The sequence below is a fragment of the Equus asinus genome, chromosome 12 (genome assembly GCF_041296235.1).
Source record: "Equus asinus isolate D_3611 breed Donkey chromosome 12, EquAss-T2T_v2, whole genome shotgun sequence".
In the NCBI taxonomy this organism is placed as follows: Eukaryota; Metazoa; Chordata; class Mammalia; order Perissodactyla; family Equidae; genus Equus; species Equus asinus.
The window spans coordinates 68,130,061-68,145,012 of record NC_091801.1 but is presented as its reverse complement, the minus strand read 5'-3'; the positions used below and the strand labels follow the sequence as shown (position 1 = coordinate 68,145,012).

Genomic DNA, 14,952 nt, shown 5'->3' with positions numbered 1-14,952 from the left:
CAACGATCAAATCGTTGAGAATTTCAAGATGGTGACGGCAGAGCATTAAACCAAGTGTGGGACCCTTCTGAGCACGTGTGACCACATAGGTTGCACATCCATGAAGCCGCCCTGGGTGAACGTATGGAGAAATGTTTTTTCATATAAGCATTATTTGTGAAACCAAAATAAGATGTATTTTGTAATACAAAAAGAATTCAATCCCTGAAATCCTATCTAATTACATTATTTGGGCCAGTATTCTTCAGATGTTTATTTTGCTTGTGCTTTGTCTTTCTGATGAAATTGTCCTTTCTCTAGAATGAAGATGATAATGTCTGCTCTTTCATTACAGCACAGCCCCTGGCCCAGGCCAGGGCTGCCATGGGAACTCACGAAGTTCTGGCTCGTTTTCAGGGAAGTCCACTGCACTGGAATAAGCTGCCTGTGCCAGCCCAGCTTTGTGTGGGAGCAGGAGTGGGAGCAAGAGGACTGGGGTTCCCCCATTTCTACCACCTCCCCCGACCCTTCCCTACATATTTGAGAGTGAGTGGGGAAGGAAGGTTGAAGATATCAGCTGTTAAAGGAAGGAATTTATAAGTAGCTCATCTTTCTTTAACAACTTAGAAATAGTTCTCATGAATTTCACATAACCCTGGGTGCAGGTCACCCAGTGGTCAGAACCCGCCCACGGTGGCCATCAGGCTGGACGGGATCATCAGAAGGCCCCTCCCTCCAAGCTGGGCTGGGAAAATTTTCTCCTCTACAGGAATCCACTCAGTCTCCTTTCTTCTGAAAATAACTCTATTGGCTTTAGCCCTTTGTTTTGTGAATATGACATGTTCATTATAAAAATTTGGCAAAAACAAATAAAATAAAACGCATTCATATGATAGGAAAAAAATCAAGCATCTTCCATAGTCATAGCACTAGAGATGGTAATTTTTAACATTTTCTGGGGTGCTGTGTAGATTAGATCCTGGGACCCTCCACAGCTTAACTCTGGGGAAGGAAGAAGGACTGATGTGATGATATGATAAGAAGGACATATCATCTCCTTTGTAGCACTTACGCAGTGTTTGTTTACCTACTTAACAACTCTTAATGAGGGAGGAACCAATTCTGTCTCCAAAGTTCACCACTTTGACCCCAGCGGCTATCCCGCTGTTGGGTGGGAGGGGCACCTTCCAGCAGCCCCTATCCCAAGGGAAAGCAGAAATACCAGCTTCAGCCACTTCTGTAGACCTAATGGGCTGTATTCCTTCTACATCTACCCCCCCCCCCCACACACACACACACTAGCTAATTGCCTCTTTCTGCAGAGAAAAGCAATGTTCTAGAAGATTCCCACCTGCACCCCTCTTTGGCTCTAGTGACTTAAAGATTGTAAGGCTGAATCAGCTCACTGGGGCCAACGCCCTGCTTCCCTTCAGTGAGCAAAGACCTGCTCTGTGGTGAGTGTGTGTGATAACTGGGGATAGATTTCTTTTCTTTTTTTTTTGTGAGGGAGATTGTTGCTGAGCTGACATCTGCACCAATCTTCCTCTATTTTATGTGGGATGCCTCCACAGTGTGGCTTAACGAGTAGTGCTAGGTCCATGCCCAGGAGCCAAACCTGTGAACCCCGGGCTGCTGAAGTGGAGCCCCTGAACTTAACCATTGAGCCACCCGGCTGGTCTGGGGACAGATTTCTGAATAGAAAAAGACCCTGAGACTCAGGATAGAAACGTCATATCATTCATAGATTCCACAAACACTCACTGAGTGCCTCTTATGCACATGTGCGTGAGGTGCTGGAGGGGACCCAGACCTCCCAGCAAATGCCACTTGGTAATCAGACTTTCTCCTTTTGGCCACCAGACTGTCACCTACATTAGTTGAAGCCTCTAAGCCTTAAATTATGAGCCAGATGATGTGACTTTGCCACAATGTAGTTGTGGCAATTTCAGGCACAAATGTTATCTTTGAAATACAGGTGTGGGAGTAGATTTTAATGATATGATTTGAAAGGATTGATGTTCAAGCAGCCCAGCCCCTGGCTGCCTCAGGGAGGAACCACGACACCCATGAGACCTGTGAAGAAGGGGGCCTCATGGCTCTGTGTCTCAACACAGCCGGGGGAGCCAGGACACTCACTGTGACCCCCTGACATTGCCATTACACCTGTTGGAACTGTGGACAAAACCATGGCCCTGTTCCAGATCTAAACCTGGAAGGAGAGGCCCGGCTCCTTGGGGCCCCAGGGCTGCTGGGACCACACCCACTACCCTCATCTGTCTCACCTGTCGCAGGGGGTGGAGTGGGAGGGCCCTGAGAGGTGAGTGCTGTAACCCTTTCCTTCCCTCAGGGTAGGAGACCTTGCTGTGCTCCCCACACCGCATGTGGAGCGTGGGCGATGGACCTTGGAGCCCGTTCCTGGCCAGGTCACGGAAAGGCCTACCTGGTCACTGAAATCAGAGCCCACACACCTTTGGAACGAGGAGCCAGGTCTTTGATCAGAGTAAAAGCTGAGGATATAGAAATGAACCAACTGCAGGCCTGCCCTCAAAGAAAGACGTGCAGTTACAGTGGAATGTGAGGAGCGCTTCCTGTCATCATCAAATGCCGGTGGGCCCGCCGTGGGCTCTGCACAGCCTACAGCTTGGCCCCCGCTGTGGAGGGGCCTACACTCCAGTGGGAAAGACAGCAAAGGAGGAGTCACGACCTCCAACCTCCAGCTGGGATGAGTGTTAAGGTCAGGGGAGCAAGAGCTGTGAGAATACAGAGCCGGGTGTCCTGGCCCAGCCCAGGGCTGGAGGCGTGGTGAGGACCGCGAAGAGACAAGTTCCAGAGGGCAGGCCTCGGCGCTGGGGCACAGGGTGACTTCCTCCTGAAGCTGTTAAGCAGGACACAGACAAGCCCAGATTAATGCCTGTGACAGAGGCCTCTGGCCACAGTGTGGAGAAGAGCAAGAGGCCCTCAGGGAACATCCGGGCTGGCAGGGGTCAGGCCTTCCTTCTTCTCTGTGCTTCGTCAGCACAGTCAGAGCAATGACTCTCAGACGCTTCCAACAACAGGCTGACTCACACGGTGCGGTCCGCTCGTCCAGTCACAAATGGAGCTGGGAGGACGTGGCCTTTCGCTGCCCTGGATAGATGACAAAAGAACTGTTGGCTGTTCCTCCCGCCCTGCACTCGGCCTCCCTGAACTTGCCCAGCTGGCTGCACCCTCGCTTCTGGCTTGTCACAGCCAGAATACTGAGAGGAGACACGTGGGCCACAGCAGGGTCCTACACCACCCCCAGTCCTGGTTGGGAAGGGGCCAGGCCTGGGAACCCTTTGCTGCCTCTCAAGGTACCACAGGAGAACTTTCTCCTGAAATGGGGCCTTTCTGCCCAGCCTCCTTCTTTCCCCGATAACCTCTCCCCTCACCTGCCCTCTGGACTCCCTCTATAGTTTTTATTTTTTTTAAGCAGAGAGGACTGCAAAGCTAATGAGAGTCACAGTGAGCATGGATTCTGGAAGCCACTCACCCTGACTTCCCTCCCACTGGAGCAGCGACTGCAGAGGACTGTGAGAGGAAAGACAGGCTGTGGGCCGCGGCCAGCTCAGATGCGGCCCACTATCGGATTGTGACCCCCGCCGAGCCGATGGAGACAGTGACCCGTGGGTGGGAGGGAAGCTCAGGGAGAGGTCAGGGGTGAAAACAAAAGTCCCAGCTCTTAACACCCGTGAACACCCCCAACACAGACAAATCTTGGAGCTTCTGGGGGTGAAACAGAAAACCTGCCCAAATTCAGGACGGAACATAGTTTCTGGCTATCCACAAGCTCCTCAGACTTCCACTGTCAACATGCACAGGAATGTTCGCTACCGTATTTGCTCCTAACTGGGAAGAATTCGATGTTCTAGAATTAGAAGGCCTCGAGGAGCTCGGGCTCCATCACTAAGGACCACAGACTGTGGGGCTTGAACAAGAGAAATTTGTTCTCTCACAGTTCTGGGCACTGGGAGGCCCAGATCAGGGTGTTAAAAGGGTTGGTTTCTTCTGAGTCCTCTCTCGCAGCTTGCAGGTGGCCGTCTTCCTCCCGCATCTTCACATGGTCTTTTTTCTTCGCGTCTGTGTCCTGATCTCGTCTTCTCAGAGACAGTCTGTTATGGTTAGAAAGAACAGGAAGATCTACGTGTATTGGCAGGGAAAGAGTTTCCAGCTATTGTTGAGTGGGGAAAGTCAGTCACAGGACAATATGTTGAGGGGCGAGGGTGGGAAGAGTGCTCAGTTCTTCACTCTCTCCCTCGCCCTGGCTTTACAGCCTCTCCCACCGTGGGCCGAGTACATTTCCCAGGCCCAGGGATGTTGAACTTGGCCAGGTGACTTGGTTTGGCCAATGGAACTCAACGGAGGTACCCAGAGCAGACCCCTTCAATGTGCTTACTCAGCAGAGCTTGGTCTCTTGGGATGCTGTGACCCCCAGTGAGAAGAATACACCCCAGGGAATGGCTGGTCCAAGGAGAATGTGGAGATGTGACAAGCAGAACTGAGCCCAACCTCAGCCTGGAGCTAGCCCAGCAACTCACATACCCAGGAGCAAGAAAAATACACACTTACCTGGAAAGCATTATGCTGAGTGAAGTAAGCCAGACACAAAGGACCAATATTGTCTGATTCCATTTGTGTGAAATATTTAGAATAGGCAAATCCATAGAAAGTAGACCAGAGGCTACCAGGGGCTGGGGGGAGAGGCGAATGGGGAGTTAATTACTTAATGGGTACAGAGTTTCGGCTTCGGGGGATGAAAAGGTTTTCGAAATAGTTATGAGACTTGCACAACATTGAGAATGTACTTAATGCCACTGAACTGGGCACTTAAAAATGGTTAAAATGGTAGATTTCGTGTTATATATATTTTACCACAATTTCAAAAAACGATGTAATACATACAGTCATGAACCACAACGATTGACCAAATATACGACAGCGGTCCCATAAGATTAGTACCATGTAGCCTAGGTGTGTAGGAGGCTCTGCCTTCTAGGTGTGTGTACGTACACTCTCTGATGTTCACACAACAACAAAATTGCCTAATGACGATGCATTTCTCAGAACACATCCCTGTTGTTAAATGGCTGTACACAGAAGCCATTGAACTGTACGCTTTAAATGGGTGAATTGTATAGGATGTGAATCATATTTCAATAAAGCTATTTTTTAAAAGCACACTTGTTCTTTAAACCGTTACGTTTGGGGTGACTTGTTAAGCAGCACTAGCGCAGTGTGGGAATAGCTGACTGATACAGTTTGTATGTGTGTAAGTATTTTATAATGAGCACACTTATTTGCGTAATACAAAATGTACAAAAACGGAGTTTACTGGGTTCCCCCAAACAGGCCCCCTCTTTGCTGTCTTCCTGCCTGGTGGTGGCACCGGATGTTTCTGGACCTTGCTCATCCTAATTTGGAGTGACTTTGCTTCCCTCTTTGTGCTTGGCAGTTAAGCAGACCCAAGGCCTGGCTGCTCCTGTAGACTCTGTCTCCACGTGGCTCCCTCCTCTTGGTCTCTGCAACCATCTCCCAGGACCTACTTTCATCACCCTCGGCTGGGACTGTTTCATGGGTTTCCCAGGTGGTCTCGCTGCCGGGGTCCATCCAGTGCCACGGGAGACGGCTAACTCACAAGTTTCCATTAAGTTACTCTGCTCAGGCAGCCCTGAGCCCTCCACACACACACACACACACACTCTCACGCTCATACACTTACCTTCTGTAAAATGGGCTTACAACAACCCCTACTGCCTGTCAGATCAAATCTAAGCCCCATCAAACGTCACTTGGACATGTACCCCAGAGGTCCATAAAAATGTCCTAATATTGATCAAGTGGAACACGAGCTGCTGTCGGGGGGGGGTCAGGCCATGGCTCATTTCTGATCTCCCCTTTCCCATGTGCTCTTCTGCCACCTTCAGGATCTCACTACTTGGGTGCGAAAACCTCCAGCACTGCAAATAAAGGGAATGTTCGACTGAAAACACTGGTTTACAAGTTGAGACAGTGAAAGTCTCTAATGACCAATGACTGTGGCTTCCAATTCAAAACCGGAAGAGGACCTAACCAGCTGATAGAGGGATGAGAAGTGACTTTTTAGGATATAACCTGAAATTGTTGTTGTTTTGTTTTTGAGGAAGATTAGCCCTGAGCTAACATCTGCCTCCAATCCTCCTCTTATCGCTGAGGAAGACTGGCCCTGAGCTCACATCCGTGCCCATCTTCCTCTACTTTATATGTGGGACGCCTACCACAGCATGGCTTGCCAAGTGGTGCCATGTCCACCCCTGGGATCCGAACCGGTGAACTCCCGGCCGCCAAAGCGGAATGTGCGCACTTAACCACTGCGCCACCGGCCCAGCCCCCTGAAACTATTTAAGGAATTAAGTTTTAGTACTGAAACAAAACTCTTTCCATTCTTTTTTATTTCATGTGAACAAAGTTTCTCAACATTTTTACATCTGTAAATACAAAAAATATGAACAGAATTCATGCTGAACCCCATCTCATTCTAGCAAAAAGTAATAGCTGGTGACCCACACACGAACTAAGTGGGATTAGAAAGTTGCATCTATCTCACAGGTATTTGTTTTTGATAAAATTTTACGTTTTTCTATTTAATAATTGTTCTTCAAATCTATAAATAAATTTATAATTTTTGATTAATTGTGTACTAATAAAAATAATGATATGTCAATTTAGAAGAAAATTTTGACACTTAGATCCTTATTGCCACAGGAAACAAAAAAAATTTCAATTTATGTGTATATTTGTATTGCTGAGATGCATGTTAGGGTGATCAATAACAGACATGCCGTCATAAAATATGTATTGTATGAGGATAAAATTCTGTAGGGGGAAATAGAATGGAAATATGAGTTCAGGGGGGAAAATAAATGTAAACTTGTGTTAAAGAGGAGCTTATTATGTATATTTAAATTAGATTATGGTCAGTATGGAATCCGTAGGCTATCCCGAGTTCATTGGATGCGTGTTAAAAAATCATATATGTGTTTTTTTTGACAAGATCCTACAGCCATTTATGATAAAAACTCTTAACAAAAGGGGGCTAGAAGGAAATTACCTCAGCATAATAAAGGCCATATAAGACAAACCCACAGCCAACATCATACTCAATGGGGAAAAACTGAACGCCATCCCTCTGAGAACAGGAACAAGACAAGGATGCCCACTATCACCACCCTTACTCAACATGGTACTGGAGGATTTGGCCAGAGAAATTAGGCAAGAAAAAGGAATAAAAGGAATCCAAGTAGGGAATGAAGAAGTAAAACTCTTGCTGTTTGCAGATGACACGATCTTCTATGTAGAAAACCCTAAAGAATCCATCAGAAAATTATTAGAAATAATTAACAACTACAGTAAAGTTTTGGGGTACAAAATCAACTTACAAAAATCAGTTGCATTTCTGTACTCTAATAACGAACTTACAGAAAGAGAACTCCAGAATACAATCCCATTTACAATCACAACAAAAAGAACAAAGTACCTAGGAACAAATTTAACTAAGGAGGTGAAGGACTTACACAATGAAAACTATAGGACATTATTGAAGGAAATAGATGATGACATAAACATATGGAAAGAGATTCCATGCACATGGATCAGAAGAATAAACACAGTTAAAATGTCCATGCTACCCAAAGCAATCTAGAGATTCAATGCAATCCCAATCAGAATCCCAAAGACATTCTTCACGGAAATAGAACAAAGAATCCTAAAATTCATATGGGGCAACCAAAGATCCTGAATTGCTAAAGCAATCCTGAGAAAAAAGAACAAAGCTGGAGGCATCACCATCCCTGACTTCAAAATATACTACAAAGCCATAGTGATCAAAACGGCATTGTACTGGTACAGAAACAGACACACAGATCAATGGAACAGAACTGAAAGCCAAGAAATAAAACCGCACATATATGGACAGCTAAAATCTTTGACAAAGGTGCCAAGACCATACAATGGAGAAAAGACAGTCTCTTCAATAAACGGTGTTGGGAAAACTGGACAGCCACATGCAAAAGAATGAAAGTAGACCACTATCTCACGCCATACACAAAAGTAAACTCAAAATGGGTCAAAGACTTGAAGGTAAGTCCTGAAACCATAAAACTCCTGGAAGATAATATAGGTAGTACACTCTTTGACATCGAACTTAAAAGGATCTTTTCAAATATCACGTCTTCTCAGACAAGAGAAAGAAAAGGAAAAGTAGACAAGTGGGACTTCATCAGACTAAAGAGCTTCTGCAAAGCAAAAGAAACTAGGATCAAAACAAAAAGACAACCCACCAATTGGGAGAAAATATTTGCAAAACATATATCCGATAAGGGGTTAATCTCCATAATATATAAGGAGCTCACACAACTGAATAATAAAACAACAGTCTGTTCAAAAAATGGGCAGAGGATATGAACAGCTATTTTTCCAAAGAAGGTATACAGATGGCCAATAAACACATGAAAAAATGTTCAACATCACTAACCATCAGGGAAATGCAAAGCAAAACTACACTAAGATACCGTCTTACACCTGTTAAATTGGCTATCATCACTAAGACTAAAAATAACAAATGTTGGAGACGGTGTGGAGAAAAGGGAACCCTCACACACTGCTGGTGGGAATGCAAACTGGTGCAGCCAACTATGGAAAACAGTATGGAGATTCCTCAAAAAACTGAAAATAGAACTACCGTATGACCCAGCTATCCCTCTACTGGGTATCTACCCAAACAACTTGAAATCAACAATCCAAAGTAACATATGCACCCCTATGTTTATCGCAGCACTATTCACAACAGCCAAGACATGGAAACTATCCAACTGCCCATCAACTGATGATTGGATAAAGAAGATGTGGTCTGTATATATACAATGGAATACTACTCAGCCATAAAAAGGACAAATGCATCCCATTTGCAACAACATGGATGGACCCGGAGGGAACAATGCCAAGCGAAATAAGCCAGTCTGAGAAGGACAAAGACCAGATGATTTCACTCACATGTGGAATATAAGCAAACACGTGGACAAAGAAAACAGTTCAATGGTTACCAGGGCAAGGGGGGTGGGGGGGTGGGCACAACGGATGAAAGGGTGCACTTAGGTGGTGACAGAGAAGAAATAATGTACAAGTGAAATTTCACAATGCTGTAAACTATTATAAACTAAAAAAAAAAAAAATTTAAAGGGCCAGCCCCAGTGGCCTAGTGGTTAAGTTCAGCGTACCTCACTTCCAGGGCCTGGGTTCGGCTCCTGGTGTGAACCTACACCTCTAGGGGCAGCCATGCTGTGCTCGCGGCCCACATGAAAAAAAAAATCATATGTGCAGTTTTGTTGTTAAAATATCAGCATATACAATCTGCTGGAAATGACATAGTGTGTAACTGTTTGAACTTAGAATGATAAAGTTTAGATATCAATTTAACATTATGCCAGGAGGTGTACAGACTTTTTCCAAAATTATTTCAGGGGGTGCCCATGACGAAACACTTTTGGAAACTGCTGCTGGGGGCGGGGGAATCGATGGTTGAGAGGCCTGCGTTGCCATCTGACTCAGGATGGAATCCTGCCTCCGCTGCCAACAGCCGTTCGACCTCGGCTGGTCGCCTAATCTCTTTGGAGTTTGCGCATCGGTAAATGTAGGGCAATAGTTACACGGACCCCTTTAGGTTGTTGTTGGAGTCAAGGAGCCGCCACAGGGAAAGCGTATAGCCAGGATGAGGTGGGGTGGGCGGGGGCTGGAGGAGAAGCCGATGAAGAAGGAAATGGAGATCAGGTTTTCGCAGAGCAGGTGACCTTGACCTGGCTGAAGAAGGGCGAGGAAGAGATCTCCGTCACAGAAGAGGGGCCTGATGTCAAGGGGCATGTCAAGCCGAGAGAACAGCTCGGGCAAAGACCAGGAGGTGGGAAGGGCTTATTCCGGGAGCCCAGCGCAGGCACAACCTGAGGCCCTGTCACCCCGCCCCGCCCCGCCAGTCCACGGCCATCGGTCATTCACCACTAGCCAGGCCTGGGGATCACCGCCTGCAGGAGACTCTGCGCCTGCGACCTCGGTGGGCATGTAACACTGACCACCCTTTACTCTGGACTCCATCAGGGCGCAACCAGCCGGCGGTTCCCTGCACAGCACCTACGAGGTGCCAAGTGGGGACCGGGCACCTGCCAGATCCTGCAGGAGCACAAGCTCTCTCGAGGCAGTAAGGAAGCACGTGTGTGTGTTTCATTGTACCGACACGCTCAGAAAAGTGTGTTGAAAATCGGTGGCACACGCATTTAAGAAATGGAGACATTTTATTTAGCGGAATACCCCCCCCCCCCCCCCGCCACCCCCAGCTCTGGTTGTCTACCCTCCATATACCGGCTGGATGACGATGGTGGTCACCCCTGCGTGTGCCCAGCCTGGTACCCCGCACGCGGTCGGGGCGCAGTCAGTGTGTCCGAGCCTGGCCGAGTGGCGGCCCCCCAGCCCCAAGCCGCGTACCCTCTTCCCCTCCTGCCCCTCCCCCCACGCCCCACCCCCTCCCCCATCTCAGGGCTTCAGGCCCATAGCAACTCTAGAACCAAACGGACGCCCCCGCCTCCCTTCTCCTGCCTTCCGGCGCCGGGAGCCCGCTGGGTGATGGCGGGGACCCTCGGCAAGGCGCCCCCTCGCGGCCGCCCGGCAACAGGCCTGGGAGCCGGGAAATCGTGGGAGCCCCGGGCAGGACATGTGACACGGGAGCCTCTCCCTCCTTCTCGCCCTCCTCCTCTCCCCGCTCCTCCTCCTCCTCTTCACCTTCCCCTCCTCCCTCTCCTCCTCTTTTCCTTCCTCCTGTCCCTTCCCCTCCTCCCCTCCCCCATTTCTTCTTCTTAGTTTCTGCAGTTTGTCTTCTAAATTAATATATTTAAATTTTAAATAGGTACTAGATTAACACAGCTTAGGGTTTTTTTTCAAGTATTCAAAGGTCTTCATCCTAGAAAAACATCAGACAAATACCGAGACTGAGGGACATTCTACAAAACGGCTGACCAGTCTTCCTGAAAAACGGTCAAGGCCATCAAAGATCAAGGAAAGCCTGAGGAAGTGTCCCAGCCAAGAAGGGCTTAAGGACACGTGATCGTGAAAAGTAATGTGGGATCCTGAAGGGAACCTTGAACAGAAAAAGGGGGAAACTAAGGGAATCTGAATCAAGATGGAGTTCAGTCAATATCCTGTCAACACTGTTTCCTTCATGTAACAAAGGTACCATACTAACCTAGGATGTTAATAACAGGAAACTGGGGGCGGGCATTCTGGGAACTCTACCATCTTTGCAAATTCTCTGTAAATCTAAGACTGTTAAAATAATAAAGTTTATTTTTTAAAAAGTCTTCATCCCACCCCTGCCCACAATCATACAGTTTTCACTCCTCTGCACGTATTAATCATGGGTCTTAGTTTTTTGTGTACGCATACTTTCTAAGGTTTAGTGAGCAACTACTAACAAATATGAATATACCTGCCCTGCCCCCCTTTAACAGAAATGGTAGCACACCCCACACGCGGTCCTGCTCTTGCTTTCTTCCCTTGTTTGCATCAGACACAGAGCCTTCTGTGTTCTTGTTTACAGCCCGGACAGACTGTCATTCCTGTGGCCACTGCCCTGTTCATAGACACTGGGCTGTTTCCAATTTTTTGCAATTTTTTCCCTAATCTTATTGTATTTTTTTATTGAGATGTAATTGACATATAACTTTCTATGAGTTTCAGGTGTGCAATTTTTTTTGCAATTCTAACAAGACTTCAGGGACAACCATGGCCTTGGGTGAGTCTGTCTGTTGGACATCTTCCCAGTCATAGGACTGCTGGACCCCTGAGCGGGTTAGTTTGTAATTGGCGTAGGCAGGGCTGTTGGGGTGTAATCCACACGTTAATCAGTGCTCCTTCGGCCTGGAGATCTGGGCGAAACTGCTGTGACACCCCAAGTCTGCAGTCCTTAGGGGTCCCTGCATTCCCATCCCAAATGTTGAGGGGCTTCCCTCTGTGTTCCTCTGCCCCTGCCTCTGCCCTCCCGCACTTGGGGGGCGGTCCTGGGGCCCCAGCGACCTTACCCTCAGAACACTGCCCCTGAGTGGGGTTCCTGCCAGCGAAAGTGGGTGGGAGAGCTTCCCCCAGGACTGAGAGGTTGTGGGGTTCCCACTGGGGACCGTGGGGGTGGGAAATCTCCCCCAGGATAGAGTGGAAATAATTCTCCTACGGATTAATTCCCCTTTGGGCGGAAATGTCTCCTCCCACGGAGCCACGAGGATGCCCTAAGGAGCCCACCTCATCTCAGCTACCTGCGGGGTCTCACCCGCCCTGGAGCTCACAGTACTTCCCCATCTGGGGCCCCGCCGACCTCCCACTCCAGGGGGCTCTCTCCAAATGCAGCAAGATCCACCCCCTCCAGTGTTCTCTCCCCACCCCAGGAATTCTGGTGCCTGCTCCTAAGATAATATTATTTTCTCCACCTCCTTACACTCATACTGCCATTTGCCCCCTTAACATCCGACCGCATGTCCCCAATTCTGGATGATTTAAAAAAATTCCTGCCCCAGCACTTCATAATTAAAAATTTCAGATAAACAGTAACGAGGAAAGAATCGTACAGTGAAAATATCCGTGTACCCACATTAACATCTTACTCTCACAGGCCCCCGAATCTCTCGGCCTCTCTGTCCTTGAGTCCGTCGGTCCATCATATCGTCTCATCTTCTGAGCGCTTCAGACTTGCAGCCCTTCCGCGTGCCTCTCATTGGCTGGCCTCAGCCCGCGGCGCCGGGAGGACCCCGGTTCTGCGGTGGGGCCGGAAGATGTGCATGTGCGTTTTCACATCGTGATCTGCGCGCCCACTCCAACCCTTTGAGGCCGGGAGTGTCCCTGTGGAAGCAGCATCCAGCACAGGGCGGCGAACACAGTAGGTGCCCAGTAAGTGTTGCACGAGATCACAAAGGTGCAAACGCTGTAAGCGCTATACAGAAATAAGAGTTTACAACCACAGGAAGAATCCCAATACCCCGTGTCCTACTACCCAGCACAGCGCTGTCAAGCAAGCGGCAGTGTGTGTTGATTGACACACAGGCAAGCGAAGGAGGAACGGAGAGCAAGTGGCCGTTTCGGAGAGGGCGCCCTCGGGTGCGGGCGCGGAGGCCTGGAACTCCGAGTGTCCCGGGTTGGGGACCAGGGAAAAGAAAATTAAAACAGCCACCGTTTTCTGAGCATGCGCACAGGCCGCTGCGCTAGCCTCATCACCCTACGGCCGGAAGCAGCTCCTAGGTGCCTCGTTAGCGCAGTAGGCAGCGCGTCAGTCTCATAATCTGAAGGTCGTGAGTTCGATCCTCACACGGGGCACAATACTTTTGTTCGCTCTGAGCCTTAGCTCGCAAGAAGGACGGGTTTTACTTGCTCGTCTGTGGACCGGGCGACCCCGAGTGTCCGCGCTCTCCGGGGCTGGGGTCACCGGTGTGTCGGCCTCTGTCCCGGCAGGGCCAGGACCCGGGCACTGACCTACCTCTGCCGACTCTACCCCGCCGCCGGGCCTGCTCTCGGGGGCTGGGCTGAGGTCGGAGGACTTGACTGCAGGCGGTGCACGACGACAAGGGGGACACGTGCGGGAGACGCCTCCAAGGAGGAAGCGCGCCCTGGGCGCCGCGGCGGGGGTGCCCAGGAAGAGCACGCCTGCGGCCCCGTCCCTCCACCACGGGTGCCGCCCTTGCCGTCGAGCGCCGGCCGTCGCGGGGGGCACGCACGGCCCGCAGTGGGGCCCGAGCCCCGGCGCTCACCGTCCGGGGGAGCGCTGCAGGATCGAGGGGAGTAACGGGAACGCGGGGCCTCGGGGAGGGGCTGGGTCTCGCCGCCTGACCCCGCGGGAGGGTGGGGCTGGGGGCCGTCGGGGGCGGGCTGCACGGGGTGGGAGGCCGGCCAGCGCGGGGGCGGTGGACGCCGTGGGGAGGAGGGTGGGCTGTGGAGCCGGAAGCGGCGGGACTCGATGGGGTCTGGGCAGGGGGTCTTAGGGAGGTCCCGCGGGCAGCTGTGGGGCACGACCCGGCGGGGCCTGCGCTCATCCTGCTTCTGAGACGGTTGCCGCGGTCGAGTCATCGTCGATTGTTCCTGACAATTCAGGCATTGCGCACAGGGCGGATGGCAAACTAGATCGGGCTGTGATAGCTGTAGCCGCCCCTTCATCCTCCCGGTTTTGACGGCGGCACTGATCTCCGCAGTTCCCCATCAGGGAGCCGGTAATCCTTGGGCTTACTCTCCTGGTAAGGGGGACCTTCCAGAGCTTTCACTTGGCTTTTTCTACCCGAAAGGCTGTTACTCGATGGGTCATAGTGCCAGTGTGGAGCTTCTGCCATTTGTCAGTATGTTTATTAGACACTCAGGTACTCGGAAACTAGCCACAGTTGCTTCATGGTCCAACTTCGTCCGCCGTAACTCAGACTTGGCCCAAGACTCCTGCATCACCTGACCACCATTCGCCCTGACTTTGGTGTCAGATTTGGAGCCAATGTCTAGTAATCCCTGAAAGGTCTGGGTGTGTTCTTTTCCCTCTTACACAGTCATTCGAGTCAATGGCCACAGGTGCCTTTGGAGAAGGCTGGGAGATTATTTATGGTATATACACGTGGCCCTCACTGCTGCAGGATCCTTGCTCCAGCGGACCTGGCCTCCCCTTCAGGGAAGAGGCTTTGGATCTGGAAACTAGTTGAGATCTGGAAAATGAGTGACAGGCATGACTTTCCATCGTGGTGGCTCAAATCAGGTTTTTGGCCCCCAGATCTGAACTTTTTCTGCTTACCTCTATCAAGCAGCATTTTAGGAGGCTACCTATCTACTTTATTCTCAGGGACATAATTAACTACCAGTAGCCCCAGATCCCTTACTAATACTGCTCTGCTGCCCTTTACTGTGAGTGGTTGTCTTTGGTAGTTA

General features: G+C 49.8%; 1 long non-coding RNA gene and 1 other non-coding gene across 2 annotated transcripts; one reads left to right on the top strand and one right to left on the bottom strand.

Annotated features, from left to right (window-relative positions):
• Positions 1-870: 870 nt before the first annotated feature.
• Positions 871-13,189, bottom strand: LOC139039927 (uncharacterized). The gene is made up of 4 exons (XR_011493328.1): positions 12,653-13,189; positions 4,567-4,688; positions 3,491-4,109; positions 871-3,105 (listed from the first exon to the last, which is right to left on the bottom strand). It is a non-coding gene; the product is annotated as an uncharacterized lncRNA (long non-coding RNA).
• Positions 13,190-13,298: 109 nt separating this feature from the next.
• TRNAM-CAU (transfer RNA methionine (anticodon CAU)) lies at positions 13,299-13,371 on the top strand. Its single transcript has one exon. It is a non-coding gene; the product is annotated as a tRNA-Met (tRNA).
• The last annotated feature ends 1,581 nt before the right edge of the window (positions 13,372-14,952 follow it).